This window comes from Acanthochromis polyacanthus, chromosome 19 (genome assembly GCF_021347895.1).
Source record: "Acanthochromis polyacanthus isolate Apoly-LR-REF ecotype Palm Island chromosome 19, KAUST_Apoly_ChrSc, whole genome shotgun sequence".
NCBI classification, from domain to species: Eukaryota; Metazoa; Chordata; class Actinopteri; family Pomacentridae; genus Acanthochromis; species Acanthochromis polyacanthus.
The window spans coordinates 13425014-13443501 of NC_067131.1; the positions used below are offsets into that span (position 1 = coordinate 13425014).

Genomic DNA, 18488 nt, shown 5'->3' on the forward strand with positions numbered 1-18488 from the left:
GCTCGCCATCCAGGGCCATGTTCCTCCAGTGACAACGCCACGATCACCTACAACACGACTGTTCAGAGGATCTTTGCCACAAACTGGTCCTAAGTCAGAAAATTGAAAGATTTAGAAATGCAGAAAAAAGACTGATGTGGAAAACGTAAGTCATTCATATGTTATCAGAAAGTGAAAAGTTTAGAAATATGAGAGACACTAACTTGAAGGAGTTGTTGGAGAAGTAGGAGGAGAAGGAATGGATGGTGTTGTGGGTGAAGCTGTTGTGGAAAGTGGCAGGCCAGGACAGGTGTAGCTGCTGTCAGCATCCAGAGCACTGGAGGTGAACTGGACAAAGCCTGGCTTATCAGAGCTGATGTGGGAGAGCCCTGCTGATTCACCATTGGACCTCCTGAGGCTCCCTGAGAAGATGCAGAGGACACATTGAGAATTTGACAAAATCTTTAGCATATTTCCTATCAGGTGACAAATGAAATGAAACAGTTACCTGACATGAGTCTTTGCCTCCTGCCAGAACACCAGCACAGATCATGTTGACTGTGATTGTGCCGACTCCATTCAGACAGTTACACTGTCTGTTTCCCACAACTGGCACCTCCACTTCCTGGAGAGCTTCAGGGGATGGTAACCACACTACGGAGAAAGCAGAGAATGGGAGGCATTTAACACAAAAGCTTACAGATTACAGGACACATGAAGACAAAGCCTAACCAAGCCTAATGAAAAAAACACAATCAGACTTTTTGTAGTCAGTTCCCTGATATGAGCAAGAATTAAGGAGAATAGATCTACATTTGCTTGATTTATTGACTTTAGGAGGGCGTTTGATTTAATTAATAGAGAGCTTCTTCAATACAGCCTTTTAAATCAGGTGTTAATGGAAAGTTTTACAATGCCATTAAGTCCCATTATCAGGCTCCTGTTGCTTGCATTCCAGTTATTGAATACAGAACAGGACGGTTTTACCAACAATTCGGTGTGAAGCAATGACATATTTTGTCACCAATGCTTTTCAATTCATGTGAATGATTTAGCTATTCAGATTAAGGCCTCTAACCTGGGAGTAAAGGTGCTGTCATATACTGAGCAGTATAAATATCTTGGATTGACACTGGGTGAATGCAAGAATGTGGGAGACTCTGAAGTCAACTAGAAGAAGGTTCTTTGCTTTGTAGCAAAAATAGACCAAGATTGAGCTTTCTGGCCATCATGAGAGGCTATGTTTGGTGAACACTGCAAGTCATTACAAACTCATCATCATCACTATGAAGCATGGTGGTGGCAGCATAATAATGTCCGGATGTTTCTCAGGAGCAGGTACTGGAAGGCTTGAAAAGTTAAAAGGTAAAACTTATACAGCAAAGCAAAGTATACGGAAGTCTCCAGAGTACAACCCGATGCAGTCTGCCAGAGAAACTGAGACTTGGGAGAAGATTTGTTTTCCAGCAAGATAATGACCCAAAACACACAGACAGCTACACAGAAATGGTTTTAAACAATAAGGTGAATGTCCTAACTGAGAATTTGTGGCTGATCTTGAAAAAGGGTTGTTCATTCACAATTCCTGTGCAACCTGAAGAATATGGTAAAATTACTGAGACTGAGACCCATCCACATAGGCCCGGTTATTTTACATTGTACAGACCTGATCAAAATCTTAAGACCAGTTGAAAAATTGCTAGAATTTACCTTTTGCACATTTGGATCTTCATGACGTTACAGTGCCTATCATAAGTATTCACCCCCTTTGATGTTTTACCCTTTTATTGCTTTCATAAATCAATCATGGTCAATAAAATTTAGCTTTTTTAACAAAAAAATTTATTGGAAAAAACTCTTCAATGTCAAAGTGAAAACAGATTTCTATAAAGTAATGTTAATGAAAGAAAATTATATAAATAAAAATAATTGTTTGCATAATTATTCACCCCCTTTTTAATTTAATGGTCTAATTCAATAGAGGTCCATCAAACTGTTGCCAGTAGTCTCACAATTAGTGAAATGAAGATCACCTGAGTGGTGTGGGTGTGTTTCAAGTGATTGAGTTGTAAAACATCTGTGTCTGAAGGGTCCAGAGAGTGGTTGATCAGTATTCCTGGCTACCATTACACCATGAAGACAGAAGAACACTCTAAGCAACTCAGGGAAAGGGTTATTGAGAAGTACAATTCAGGGGATGGTTACAAAAAAAATTCCAAGGCACTGAACATCCCCCGGAGTTCAGTGAAATCAATTATCAAGAAATGGAAGGAATATGGCACTTGTGTGAATCTGCCTAGATCAGGCCGCCCTTGTAAACTGAGTGACCGTGCAAATAGGAGACTAGTGAGAGAAGCCACCAAGACCCCTACAACTACTCTGAAGGAGTTTCAAGCTTCAGCTGCTGAGATGGGAGAGACTGTGCATGTAGCAACTGCTGCCCGGGTTCTTCACTGGTCAAAGCTTTATGGGAGAGTGGCAAAGAGAAAGCCACTGTTGAAGAAAAGTCATATTAGATCTCGACTAGAGTTTGCCAGAAAGCACGTGGAAGACTCCATGGTCAAGTGGAAGAAGATTCTTTGGTCTGAGGAGACCAAAATGGAGCTTTTTGGCCATCAGACAAGACGTCATGTTTGGCAGAAACCAAACACTGCACATCACCAAAAACACACCATCCCCACTGTGAAGCATGGTGGTGGCAGCATCATGCTGTGGGGATGTTTCTCAGCAACTGGACCTGGAAGGCTTGTAAAGATAGAGGGCAGAATGAATGCTGCAAAATACACTGAAATCCTGGGGGACAATCTTTTTCAGTCTGCAAGAGAACTACGTCTTGGGAGAAGATTTATTTTCCAGCAAGACAATGATCCCAAACATACTGCAAAAGCTACACAGGAATGGTTAAAAAAGAACCAGGTAAATGTTCTGGAGTGCCCGAGTCAAAGCCCAGACCTCATTCCTATAGAGAATTTGTGGCTGGACTTGAAAAGGGCTGTTCATGGCCGATACCCGCGCAACCTGACAGAGCTTGAGCAGTTTTGCAAAGAAGAATGAAGCAAAATTGCAGTGGGCAGATATGCAAGACTGATTGAGACCTATCCACACAGACTCACTGCTGTGATTGCAGCCAAAGGTGCATCTACTAAATACTGACTTGAAGGGGGTGGATAATTATGCAAACAATTATTTTCATTTATATAATTTTCTTTCATTAACATTACTTTATAGAAATCTGTTTTCAATTTGACATTAAAGAGTTTTTTCCAATAAATATTTTTGTTAAAAAAGCTAAATTTTATTGACCATGATTGATTTATGAAAGTAATAAAACGGTAAAACATCAAAGGGGGTGAATACTTATGATAGGCACTGTATAAGTAGAGCTACAATATGCAAAAGCAAGAAGGGGGAGTGTGACAAAAAGCACTTTGAAAAAGTAATTTATTGAAAACAAGTAAACTGAAATAGGCTGTTTATCAGATGATCAAAAGTTTAAGACCGTTGGTCAAAAAATTACAAAAAACTCTCCAAACCAGAACAAAAAATTTTCTCAGTAGGACTCAGTAATGAGTAGCTCCACCATTCGTGTTAATCATTTCAAAAATTCTTTTGGGCATGCTTGATGCTAGTGTTTTCAGGAAGCTTTTGGGAACATTGCTCCAAGTGGTGAAGATGGCTTCATGAAGGGCATCAACTGTCTGGAACTGATGGCCATTTTTATAAACTTCCCTTGCCATCCATCCCCAAATGTTCTCTATGGGATTTAAATCAAGGGAACATGCGGGATGGTCCAAAAGAGTGATGTTATTCTCCCTGAAGAAGTCCTTGGTCAAGCGAGCATTGTGAACTGCAGCGTTGTCTGTTGATCCTCAGGGCCAGTAACCCCCTAATCAACTTATTCAGCTGTCAGGGAATGGCCGGACCAGCTCTCCGTCTTACAGGTCCGGTTCCACCGCCCCCTGAGATCTAACTCAGAGGGATGCTGCAGAACTGTTAAGCTGGTAAACGAGGAAAATTTGCCTAGCTTTCTCACTGCCTACATCCAGACGCCTATCCCTGCTTCCTCTGATAATTAATTTAACCGAGTAGCCACTTCGGTATAGTTAAACTTAATCACCAGTCACGCCTGTTAACGGCAGCTTTTCCTCTCATGGATCTTGCACTTGGTAAATTGCTAGGTTTAATTCAGAGATTATGAACATATAGATAACCTCTAGGATATGTTTATCCCGGGCCTATCTGGCCCCTATAATTAGGTAACCTTTCAGAACCTCTACTATTGTTGTGCACGCAATAATCTGACTTTTTACATCCAGAGCTAGATGTATAAGTATCATTCAGGGATAAAAATAAAATAGAAATAAAAAGGGAAAAAAATTAAAATAGCACTTGCAATTTGTTGTCTTTACACACGTGGACAAAATTGTTGGTACCCCTCAGTTAAAGAAGGAAAAACCCACAATTCTCACTGAAATCACTTGAAACTCACAAAAGTAACAATAAATAAAAATTTATTGAAAATTAAATAATCAAAAACAGCCATTACTTTTGAATTGTTGATTAACATAATTATTATAAAAAACAAACTAATGAAACAGGCCTGGACAAAAATGATGGTACCTCTATAAAAGATTGAAAACCATTTGACCAGAGTGGCATGATTAACTCAGGTGTGTCATTTAATTGACATCACAGGTGTTTCCAAACTCATAATCAGTCAGTCTGCCTATTTAAAGGGAGACAAGTAGTCACCCTGCTGTTTGGTGAAAAGGTGTGTACCACACTGAACATGGACAACAGAAAGCGAAGGAGAGAATTGTCCCAGGACATCCGAAAAAAAATGATAGACAAACATCTTAAAGGTAAAGGCTATAAGACCATCTCTAAACAGCTTGAAGTTCCTGTGACAACAGTGGCTCATATTATTCAGAAGTTCAAGACCCACGGGACAGTAGCCAACCTCCCTGGACGTGGCCGCAAGAGGAAAATTGATGACAAATTGAAGAGACGGATCGTTGGAATTGTATCCAAAGAGCCCAGAGCAACCTCCAAAGAAATTAAAGGTGAACTCCAAGGCCAAGGTACATCAGTGTCAGATCGCACCATTCGTCGTTGTTTGAGCCAAAGTGGACTTCATGGGAGACGACCAAGGAGGACACCACTGCTGAAAAAAACTCATAAAAAAGCCAGACTGGAATTTGCAAAAATGCATGTTGACAAGCCACAAAGCTTCTGGGAGAATGTCCTTTGGACAGATGAGACCAAACTGGAGCTTTTTGGTAAGGCACATCAACTCTATGTTCATAGACTCAAAAACCAAGCATACGAAGAAAAGAACACTGTCCCTACGGTGAAACATGGAGGAGGCTCAGTAATGTTTTGGGGCTGCTTTGCTGCATCTGGCACAGGGTGTCTTGAAAGTGTGCAAGGTACGATGAAATCTGAAGACTATCAAGGCATTCTGGAGAGAAATGTGCTGCCTAGTGTCAGAAAGCTTGGTCTCAGTCGCAGGTCATGGGTCTTCCAACAGGACAACGATCCAAAACACACAGCCAAAAACACCCAAGAATGGCTGAGAGAAAAGCGTTGGACTATTCTAAAGTGGCCTTCTATGAGCCCAGATCTGAATCCCATTGAACATATGTGGAAGGAGCTGAAACATGCCATTTGGAGAAGACACCCATCAAACCTGAGACAACTGGAGCTGTTTGCTCATGAGGAGTGGGCCAAAATACCTGTTGACAGCTGCAGAACGCTCATTGACAAATACAGAAATCGTTTAATTGCAGTGATTGCCTCAAAAGGTTGTGCAACAAAATATTAAGTTATGGGTACCATCATTTTGTCCAGCCCTATTTCATTAGTTTGTTTTTTAAAATAATTATGTTAATCAACAATTCAAAGTGATGGCTGATTTTGATTATTTAATTTTCAATAAATTTTTATTTATTGTTACTTTTGTGAGTTTCAAGTGATTTCAGTGAGAATTGTGGGTTTTTCCTTCTTTAACTGAGGGGTACCAACAATTTTGTCCACGTGTGTAATTGCAGAATAATGCTTTATTGAAATATATATTAAAGCAGGGCAAAAGCATAGCCAATGAATCATTGGACAAATAATCAAACATTAGATAATATTCAAATCACATATCCTAACTCCTAACTGGTATCATGCTTTCCTAAAAGAAGAGTAAAAATCACCTAATATATGTAATTTGGAGGGGGTAGAGCAGCGCGGTGTGGCCACACCCGGCTGCTCACCTGAGCCCGGAAAGGAACCCAGGGGGAAGCTGGAGAGAGTGTTAATCCAGATTTCAGGTCTGCCTGTGTCCCATTTTGTGTTTGGGCCAATAAAAACTTTGTAAATCCACTCTGGTGTTATTCCTGTGAAAATGATAAATTCCAGTAGTACTCCATCAGCCAATGTCAAATCCAGATCACAGTCCTGTAATCCTTCAACAATGCAGAGAGAGAGTAGTTCCTTTAATCCACAATTCCATCAGAAGAGTTATTCCTTTTGCAGACCAAGTTATTTCACTCATCCAAAGTTACGTGGTAATCCTCCCTTGTGCTCAGACTGATGTCTGGATTGCGGCTAGGTGGCTACCCGCAACAACTCCCACGAAATTCTTCCAACAGGTACAATTTATACATCACAGCTCTCTTAATTTTGCATACGTGTTGACAGCATACCTCAACCTATGTATGCAAATTGCAGCACACGTCCACCCCCCTCCGCACATGTGCACTTCCCCATATCCCGACCTAGTGGCCCTAGCACGCCCCAGACTTCAACTTTCTATTAATACTTGTTTTGTTCCATTCATCACCCAGGCCTCCGGTCGGGAACCGGAAGAAGCGTATGTCAGCGTCTAAAATTTGCTGACATATGCACTACACATTTCTGCACCCATCACACAGACTTACGAAAAATTCCCCAAAAATATTTACATAGCTAAGGAACCTCGAAGGTCAAAATTTAATACTAACTTAGCTCTTTGAATTACTCACTAGTATAGTAATCCCCTATCTTCCCAGGGTGATCAAACTCTTCTGTAAACATCTTTATTTCACAGTAATCAAACCGTTGAAAGCATTTTCATTGATATAGTAATAGCAAACACCATCCATCTTCTGACCTGTCCTGAAACCAAAGGCCCTCACTGCTCCCAGTGAGGTGCTGCCCTCAAGTGGTCATTTCCTAGAAAACAATTACTCCTCTCCTTCTGAATCCTATCAGACCAGTATTCATTATTCAACATCAAAAAATGTAAAAAGGATATATGGATATATTTAAAGAAACAACTAACTTATAAAAATGCATAAGGAATAAAAGAAGATAAAAAGACATTCTTCAAAAATAATCAACCCATCATTCTTCTGAATAAGGCACTCTTTTGATTTCTACACTTGTTTCAAAATTAAGGAAGATAAAAATGTAATAATGCATTTGGTTAATTCACACATTCATTAGGTCATAGCGTATTGCATTATAAATCACAGGTTATAATATCATACCGTGCTCTCTCATTCTGCTGCCACTCCTTCACAATTCCATCCTTATGGCTGACTAGGGATCCCATATCCATGACCAGGAATATTGACATGTCCTGTTGAAAAACCCAGCTGTTACCACACCGACGAGGGCCCTCAGTCATGAGGGATGCTTGCTGCAACATCTGCACGTAACAAGTCGCCGTTTGACGACACTGCACCACCTGAAGCTCCAGTGTTCCACTGAATGAAAAAGCACCCCAGATCATGATGGACCCCCCTCCACTGTGCCGGGTAGAAACATCTCAGGTGGGATCTCCTTGTCATGCCAGTAACGTTGGAAGCCATCTGGACCGTCAAGGTTACATTTTTTCTCATCAGAGAATAAAACTTTTTTCCACCTTTCAATGTCCCATGTTTGATGCTCCCTGGCAAAGTCTAAACGGGCAGTTTTGTGGTGTTGAAGGAGATGAGGCCTTTGAATTCGTTTTTGTTTTAGAAACCCTTTTCCGGCAGATGCTGTCTGATGGTTATTGCACTGCAGTCGGCACCAGTAAGGGCCTTAATTTGGGTCGAGGACCGCAATGTGTCTGGACGGACAGCCAATCGGATCCTCCGGCTCAGCGAAGGTGTAATTTTTTTGGATCTACCACTGAAATTTTTTGTTCCATAATGCTCAGGATCTTTCAAAAAATTTAGAATGACTGTCTTACTGCGTCCAACCTCAGCAGCAATGGCACGCTGTGAGAGGCCTTGCTTATGCAGCTTGACGATCCGACCATGTTCAAGAAGAGAAAGCTTCTTAGCTTTAGACATCAGGAGGGCATGACTGTGTGAATGGCTGACAGAAAATGAGAATTTTGAGCAGATTTTGGCTTTTATAGCCTGTGGTCTTTAACTTTTGATCAGCTGATGAACAGCCTATTTTAGTTTACTTGTTGTTTTCAATAAATTACTTTTTCCACAGTGCTTTTTGTCACACTCCCCCTTCTTGCTTTTGCATATTGTAGCTCTACTTAAAACCTCATTAAGATGCAAATGTGCAAAAGGTAAAATCTAACAATTTTTCAACTGGTCTTAAGATTTTGATCAGGTCTGTATTTCTAATAATTGACATTTTTTTGTAGAAATTTGCTTTCACTTTGGCATGAAAGACACTTTTTCAGGAAATTCTAGTCAAAAAAAGACAAATTAATTTGGCCATTTTTAAATGTAAAAAAGCACTAAAAGGCAGCATCTTCCCTTTACAACATGACAGTATAAACTGTAGCACACATTTTTGTCTCAAATAGCAAAAGACAAGTAGGATTTTTTATTTTAAATAAAGAAAACTACTACTACTATCACAGTGTAATTATACTAGATACACTATATTGCCAAAAGTATTCGCTCACCTGCCTTGACTCGCATATGAAGGTAAGTGACATCCCATTCCTAATCCATCGGGTTCAATATGATGTCGGTTCACCCTTTGCAGCTAGATCAGCTTCAACTCTTCTGGGAAGGCTGTCCACAAGGTTTAGGCGTGTCCATCCATCCATCCATTCTCTATACACCGCTTTATCCTCACTAGGATCGCGGGGGGTGCTGGAGCCTATCTCAGCTGACTCGGGCGAAGGCAGGGGACACCCTGGACATGTCACCAGTCTGTCGCAGGGCTTGTTAAGGAGTGTGTTTATGGGAATTTTTGACCATTCTTCCAGAAGCGCATTTGTGAGGTCACACACACTGATGTTGGACCAGAAGGCCTGGCTCTCAGTCTCCGCTCTAATTCATCCCAAAGGTGTTCTATCAGCTTGAGGTCAGGACTCTGTGCAGGCCAGTCAAGTTCATCCACACCAGACTCAGTCATCCATGTCTTTATGGACCTTGCTTTGTGCACAGTCATGTTGGAAGAGGAAGGGGCCAGCTCCAAACTGTTCCCACAAAGTTAGGAGCATGAAATTATCCAAAATGTCTTGGTATGATGAAGCATTCAGAGTTCCTTTCACTGGAACTAAGGGGCCAAGCCCAGCTCCTGACAAACAATCCCACACCATAATCCCCCCCTCCACCAAACTTTACACTTAGCACCAAGGGTGTCAGTTTGTTTTTAAAAGTGGGGGGGATGGAGACCACAGCCATTGTCAGATGGAAATGCACACCCTCGGTGGCGTGCTGGGTAATCGGGAACACCGGGGATATCCCCGGTGGGCCGCTTTATTGTTGGGCCGCTCCAGTCATAAAATAATAATAATAATAATAATAATAATGCTTTAAATCATGGGTCTCAAACTCGCGGGCCAACTGCGGCCCGTGGGACGATATTTTGTGGCCCTCTACTTGAGATCAAAGTTTAGCATTGGTGCGGCATGCCTGCTTTTCTCATATGCTTCTGTGTCGTTGGTAAGACAGCACTTTAAGAAAATGTCGAAGAACGGCGGCAAAATGCCACAAGCTGGGCTCAAACTCACGACCACTGCACCAAAGGCAAAGGCTTAATCTGTTGAGCTATCGGTACATGCAGGGAGAGGGGTCTGTGGGCCGCTATAGTACTAATTCTCCCGGGCTGAAATTTTGCCCCTGCACGCCTCTGGTTGGAGCTTCCACTGGGCACGGGCGCAAATTTAGCATCTGCGCGTTTTTTTTTAACCTCACGAAGGTGTGCTACATGTCTGTGCAACTCTCGGCCGAGTGCGGATGGTGCGTTCAGGAGCGTCGGAATTTTCTATACTGCTGAAAATAACTGGGTTTACAACGGCTTACGTGTGAAGAATTTGAATGTGTTGGAGACAAAATGACCCCTGACAAAAAGTGGGGGGGACACATCCCCACCATCCCCCCTAAATTGATGCCTATGCTTAGCACAATGCAGTCCGACAAGTATCATTCTCCTGTAAACCGCCAAACCCAGACTGGTCCATCAGATTGCCAGATGGAGAAGCGCGATTGGTCACTCCGGAGAAGGCGTCTCCACTACTCCAGAGTCCATTGGTGGCGTGCTTTACACCACTGCATCCCACGCTTTGCATTGCACTTGGTGATGTATGGCTTGGATGCAGCTGCTCGGCCATGGAAACCCATTCCATGAAGCTCTCTGCTGAAGCACTGTTCTTGAGCTAATCTGAAGGCCACATGAAGTTTGAAGGTCTGTCGCCATTGACTCTGCAGAAAGTTGGCCACCTCTTGGCACTGTGCGCCTCAGCATCCACTGACCCTGCTCCGTCAGTTTACATGGCCTACCACTTGGTGGCTGAGTTGCTGTCGTTCCCACACACTTCCACTTTCTTATAATACAGCTGACAGTTGACTGTGGAATATTTAGGAGCGAGGAAATGTCATGACTGGATTTGTTGCACAGGTGGCATCCCATTACAGTTACATGCTGGAATTCACTGAGCTCCTGAGAGTGACCAATTCTTTGACAAATGTTTGTAAAACCAGTCTGAATGCCTAAGTGCTTGATTTTATACACCTGTGGCCATGGAAGTGATTGGAACACCTGATTCTGATTATTTGGATGGGTGAGCGAATACTTTTGACAAGATAGTGTATATATCCACTCAGCTGAAATGCTGAAACATAGCAACATAATACAGAAAGAAAACTTGAATAGAACATATCCAGTGTTATTTTGGTAATGTAGACATGAAGTGACCACATATTGAATCTAGTACTATTTTAAGTCAGACAGGCTGTCACTTACAAAACTGACACATTATCTATTATTGGGACTAACAGATGGAATGACAGTGTTGAGAAAGTTGAGAAAAGGAAAAATGAACCTATTTATTTAGGATTTTTTTTAATCATGAGGAAGCTCAGAAGAGCTGATAATTCGGATTTCGCAAAAAAATATTCACTTCCTATTTTGTCCACCAGTCTGGGAAGAAGACAAACTTCCACAGAAAATTATTTTTTATCAGCATTTCCATCAGTAAATGTATCTTATATGGTGTTGTCGGATAGTCTTTTTGTTGCAAAGAATACTATCTAGAGCAGGGGTGTCAAACTCAGTTCCTGGAGGGCCACTATCCTGCATGTTTTAGATGTTTCCCTCTTCCAACACACCCGATTCAATGATCAGCTTATCATTAAGCTCAGCAGAAGCCTGATAACGAGCCTGATCATTTGAATCAGGTGTGTTGCAAGAGGGAAACATCTAAAACATGCAGGATAGTGGCCCTCCAGGAACGGATCTTGACACCCCTGATCTCGAGTTTGGCTCACCGTCTTAAACCTGCTTCCTTTTACTCAACACAGAATTTATCTCTGCATCTGCCAGCAAGACATCAAGTTAGAGACAAGGCTTTGTTTTCTGTCATTTTTCACATACTCTCATCTGACATTGTGACGTTGTGTACTTCTGCTGATTAAATAAGAATTCACATTTGTGCTTTTTAAGTTTCTTAAAGCATCTGAGCAAAATTAGACAACACCAACTGTTTCTGTAATCAAGTGACAACACAGAGTGTGCTAAATAAAACAGCCGTATTTTAATCCCTCCTCTAACCGACTGCCTCGACTTTGAGCTGCCGCTGAATGATTTCTGCACTCTGCTGTCAACATCTGTCTTTGACACTTACAGAAGTGGGAGTAGTTAAGTTACCTCACATAGTGTCTAAATGCATTTGTTGAAACTTCGAGGGTACATCATACTTTAAGTCAAAGGATTAACACAATGGACTGGATAATTACTGCCACACTGATCTTGTCAGGTAAGACAGTTAGTTTCTACCTTGCATTAAAAATATGACTTTATTCACATTTATGGCAGCTGCTTCGTTTACCCTCTTAAAGCCGGCATTGTTATTTGCGGCATTTAAACAAACACACCACAGCTAACAGATTAATGACCACAATATTAACAATAACAATTAATAAAACATTTGAAGACAATTTTCTTCTGTAAATCAAACTACCTGCTTGAGGAAGTGACCAGCTCAATAAGTCTTGACTGTGAAAACAGCTGTACTGCATAGTCCTCTGGGATTTTGAATGAGATTATTTCAATGTTTTGAGTGAAAATGTGCTACAGAAACAACAACTAAACTACATACTTGAACCTGGACCCATAACCATCTGTGCAATTGAATGTATGAGCCGAAATTGTTACCCACTCATGTGGTGAAGGGCTGCAGGAGAGTGGAGGTTTTGTCATTCATGATAACTTTTTGAACATTAAAACTAATACTACTACTTACAAGTCCCACTTACACTACTTTTATAGCTTCCTTTTATGTATTTAGTGGCATAATTTTCTTCTGGATCGACCTAATGACTTGCTACACAACGAAGAACGTGTTAAAACCACATTAATAATGTTTGACAAAAACTAAATAACTGCAGGTAGATCTGTGAGAATATTTTCTGTAACTGCTGTTGAAGCCCTAAAAGCCACAGTGACTAAACTGAAACTGCACTAGTATAAAAAAAAAAAGATGAACCTGTGGGCTTCTCATATTATCATGTTGTATTGTTTTTTGTCCATGACAGCAAAACTATCACATAACAGCATTTCACTTATTTAAATGTACAGGAAACCAAAGTGTCAAATACTAACACTTTGTTGTAATTCATAGAATTTTAGTCAGTGTCAGGAAATAAGATAAGATAAATTTTTATTTATTCTGAAGGATATTCTTGTGCAGAATAATAATACAGAATCATTGTACAGATAAAAACCTCTTACCTGCTGTTGAAAAAAAAAAAGTATCTTTTTCTGTAGTATTTTGTTTCTGCCAAATCCAGGAAATATAACAGAGACTAACAAGCACAGAAAGGCTGAATGCAGAACTGAACATTGAGAATGTGTGTTTTCAGTCACAATGAGCCACTCAGAATTTGAACATTTCTGACTTTGGTGCTCCCTGGTGTTGCCTGTCAAAGACATGTGGCAGACCACAGTTCACAGGGCAGCAATCAAGAGTGAAAGTAACACATAAGCTGAAAAAAAGAGCCCACACAGTTACAACAAAGGTGCTACAAACACAATATCATCAGGCACTAGGTGACTTTAAACAAGACAAATAACTTTCCTTCCTCAGTGTTTCAAGGTGCACTTTGTTACAATATTGATCCTGTGGCTTGGAAGACTCTGAGGAACCCTGCTGCAGGTTTTGGCTACCAGGTGGTGCAAAGACAATCAGAGTGAGTGACTTTGTGCATTGTTGTGTTGAATGTGTTTTTAAAACTAAACTACATCTATCTGCTACTTAAGCTTCCCCCACCCCTCAGCTTTTCTCTCTGTGATGTCTGCACGACAAGGCCTCTGAACAGGAAAATATGGGGTTTATTTCTCTGCACTGTGCTGACCAGATATGTGTTCTGTTCTGGTTTCATTTCCTCAGTTTGCTCATAAGCGCCCCACTTGAACAGTATTCAGAAAATGGAAGGGGCCAAATATACAGCTGCACCAACGACAACTGCAGAAACATAGGTAGGAAAGCATTCATTTCTAAATATCTTCACATGATGTCCGAAGGCAGTAAACAGCAGAAATGATAAAAGCTACTTGGAAAGTGCTTTACTTTTGGTAGTTTCACTGTTCTCTTGCTTCCCTGAAGTGTTTTAATGAATGTTTTAACATGTTTTAGTTGCAGGGCTAAATGCTGCAGTCAATATGTCCCTGGGTTTGACGATGAAAAGTGATCCTGACACACAAAACACGATAGTGAGTTGGTGAACTGCAGATATCAACATCAGTGCAGAGATCATATGGGTCAATATATAATTGAGGGACTTTTGAAATCCATGGGATATGTCTTGCATACATTTATATTAAAAGTAAAAAAAAATAATGTTTTTGTTCATTATGATCATGTCTTTACAAATTCCATAATTATATAAACAATTGTTTATTAATAAAAAATGACCAGATATCACTAAAATGTCAACTAAATGACCACACGAAGTTAAAAACAACCACCTTCTAATTAGCTAAACAGTTATAAAATTAGCTCATTCAAAAGCTGTTTTGATTGTGTTCTTTTTAAGTTGAGACAATCATGACATCCATCCATTCTCTATACACCGCTTTAACCTCACTAGGGTCGCGGGGGTGCTGGAGCCTATCTCAGCTGACTCGGGCGAAGGCAGGGGACACCCTGGACAGGTAGCCAGTCTGTCACAGGGCTACGTTGCAGAAAAACAATCACACTCACACCTACGGGCAATTTAGAGTGATCAGTTAACCTCAGCATATTTTTGGACTGTGGGAGGAAGCCGGAGCACCCAGAGAAAACTAATGCATGCACAGGGAGAACATGCAAACTCCATGCAGAAAGATCCCAGGCTCAGGCTGGGATTTGAACCGGGGATCTTCTTGCTGTAAGGCGAAAGTGCTAATCACTGCTCCACTATGCAGCCCACAATCATGATATATATTATCAGATATTTCTTTGTTTTGACAATATATCAAATTAGGGTTTACATGGAAAATAAGTTATATCTGTGTCCGAGAAATCACTATCAAATAAGTAACTCATTACAAAAGCACCTCTCAAGGAAGTGTGTTAATTCCAGATCACATGACCTGCTCCACATGATGTCATTTCCTCCTGAAGAAAAGACTGGAAAGACTCCAAGGCTTTCTGAGTTATTTAACATAAAGTAATGTGTGAGTCAACAGGTTTACTACAGTATCTTTATAAATAACTTTCAATTTCCATTTTACTCAATTGTATATATAATATTTTAGAAGAATCTTTCTCTAAAATACCATGTGGTGTTTGGTTCGAGGCGGCCATGTTGATTTTAGGCCTGAAAACAGCAAAAAAAATGTCAACTCTGTTCCAAAAAGTCCTGCAGATATATACTGAACCATATACAAATCTCTTATCCTGTTATCCAAATGTTGCACCTTGAAAGTGTTGAAGGGCCAGAAAATAATGAACCTCTTATTCAGATCTAAACCTTTGTTTGCTTTCAGACATGCGGCCCAACCATCCCTAGGGACTGTAAAAGTATCACCCTGTATAACGGTGTCTGCTTTCAGATATCCAGCCAGAACAGATTTGGATCTCCTATGCCTTCTTCTCTTGAAAGTAACTGTTTGTTGAGTTTGTAAAAAAGCATGCATATATCATTACACACACACACACACACACACACACACACACACACACACACACACACACACACACACACACACACACACACACACACACACACTATGTTCTATGTTTTTCTATCATTGTGGGGACTTACCATTGACTCCCATTCATATCTAACCCCTAACCCTTACCCTAACCCTAACCAAACCCTAACCAAAACAATGGCTAACCCGAAAGAAACATTTTTGCACTTTTACTTTTTCAGTAACAACATGGCCAAGAAAACACTGTTTAAACTTGTGGGGACCGAAATGAGGTCCCCACAAGTGACATAGTTTTCGGTTTTCCTACAGTTGTGGGGGCATTTGGTCCCCACAATATAGCAAAAACATGGGCACACACACACACACACACACACACACACACACCTTGGAAATTTTTTTTAAAGTAAGCATCAAATATATTCACAGTTACAGTCAGTAAGACGTGATTATTGTTGTTGTCACCCAGGAAATGCAGGGATTCAGTCAGTTTGTTAAAAAGCACTGAATCCATTTGTTGCATGGTGTGATTAATTCATAAATCTCATTTCTGACTCATCGCTTTGACAGAGTGCACAAAAGCAGACATTGCCTTCCTGTTGGATGGTTCAGGCAGCGTTGCTCCACAAGATTTTCAAAAAATGAAGGATTTTGTGAAAAAAATGGTCTGGTCATTTCTGTCAGAAGACACACAGGTGAAATTAAAGCACATGCATAAAATAACTTCACAATTTCAATGTATTTAACCTCAAAAAGACAAAAGGAAATTTGTTAAATATTTGTATTTGATCATTTTTCTTTCCTTTATTTCAGTTTTCAGTTTCCCAGTACTCCACTGAACCCCAAGTCCATTATTACTTTGATGATTTTTTCTCAAATAATAATTGGAAGCGCAACATTAATGAGATAAGTCAACAAAAGGGCCTAACTTACACAGCTAAGGCCATTGAATATGTCGTGTAAGTGCTGCCATGATATTACTAATGAGCTACAACTGACATTGTAATTGTCATGTTGATTTTCTATCTGGACACTCTGTCTTTAATTTCCAATGAATGTGAGCACACTGTACACTGTGTGACGTGGATGAAAAAAACCCAACCAAGGCCTGATGTAAAAAGTGGCTAAATTTGTAAAATTATACTTGTACTACTGAGATAAATTGCTCAGATTTTAGAAACACAAGCTGCAAACATCCAGCGCAGTACAAACATTTCTGTGATGTTGATAGATGATACAATAAAAACATATTTAAATATTATAGAATCAATCATGCAGTTAGTCTTGTAAGATGATAAAATATACTGTGAAAAAAGTTGTATTGAAAATTGATTTTTCATTTGACAGCAAAAGGGTTTTCGTACCAGAAAGAGGTTCCAGATTAAACGTGAAGAAGATCTTGATAGTCATCACTGATGGAGCATCTCATGACCGGAATAGTTTGCCAAGTGCAGCACAATTAGCTGAAGGGAAAAAAATTGTTCGATTTGCTATTGGGGTGAGTAGTCTGGTTTTATGTATAAGGTAGTTTTATACTGACATTATATTTCTGCCAGTTTTGAGACTGCAGGGTCACATGATACTGTCTGATGGTCAAATCTCAGAGTTTTTTTTTTTAAATCTCAATATAAATGTCAGCCTGTTTTTCTACTACAAAAGATGATGTGTATAAATCCTTTTACAGCATCACATGTTAGTTTGTTCATTGACACTGTAATTAATATGAATTAACTCAGTAATATATTACATGTGGCTACAAAATTCAGTGAACAGAGTCCATACAACATGCTTTTTTCAATGAACTTAGGTGGGGAGTGCATTTCATGTTCAGAAGGCAAAAGATGAACTGAACACCATTGCATCGTCTCCCACGGCAAAACACGTGTTTCAAGTGGAAAGTTTTGACGCCCTCGAAGGAATAAGACAGACTTTGCAGGACAGCATCTTTGCTATCGAAGGTACAAATGCAAACTTCATTGTGTTGAAATTCCTGTTAATGTCGATCAGAAAACAATAATTTCAAATCTACAGTCTAAACTTGAACTTGTACATTGTGATTGTTTAATTGCGTCTCCCTTTAAATGCTCATTTACTTTGCTGTTGCAGGATCTCAAAGCGGTGGTGAATCCCTGAAAATGCAAATGTCTCAAGAGGGATTCAGTGCGACTTATGTACCAGGGGTAACAAAAAGCTCTGGACACTCAACGGGCTACATACAGTATTATGTTCTTCGGAAAACAGACTCACGATCTCATAATCAGATGTGAAAACTGAGCTTTTTCTTTGCCAGAGGTTTTGCACCAAACAAATAGATTTTGTACTTTCGCCTATTTTGCAGGGGATTCAGATGGCTGTTGTTGGTGCAAACCAGTGGAAGGGAGGCTACACACAATACATAAGACGAGGCGACAGAATTAACTCATATGAGCCTGAATCTATGAAGCCTGACAGTTATCTCGGTAAGAATATTACAGCAAGAACAAACCATAATCACATGTGTGATTGTGTATATTTAATTCAATTTGATCAGTTCAATCCATCCATTCTCTATACACCGCTTAATCCTAACTAGGGTCACAGTGTGGCTGGAGCCTATCCCAGCTGACTGAGGGTGAAGGCAGGTTACACCTGGACAGGTCACCAGTCTATCACAGGGCTACATATAAAGACAAACAATCACACTCACATTTACACCTACAGACAATTTAGAATCACCAATTAACCTCAGCATTTTTTGAACTGTGGGAATAAGTCGACAAAGCCCATGCATGCACAAGGAGAGCATGCAAACTCCATGCAGAAAGATCCCAGTCTCAAGCCAGGACACCAACTGGGAATCTTCTAGCTGCAAGGCCAAAATGCTAACCACCGAGCCACTGTGCAGCCCCAGTTCAATTCAGTTCAGTATAATTCATTTCATTCATTCATTTAATTCAGCTCAA

The 18488-nt window shown here is 40.3% G+C and overlaps 1 protein-coding gene across 1 annotated transcript in view; it reads left to right on the top strand.

Moving 5' to 3' along the window:
• LOC127531196 (integrin alpha-M-like) overlaps window positions 1-18488 on the top strand; it is a 129905-nt gene that overhangs the window by 52840 nt on the left and 58577 nt on the right.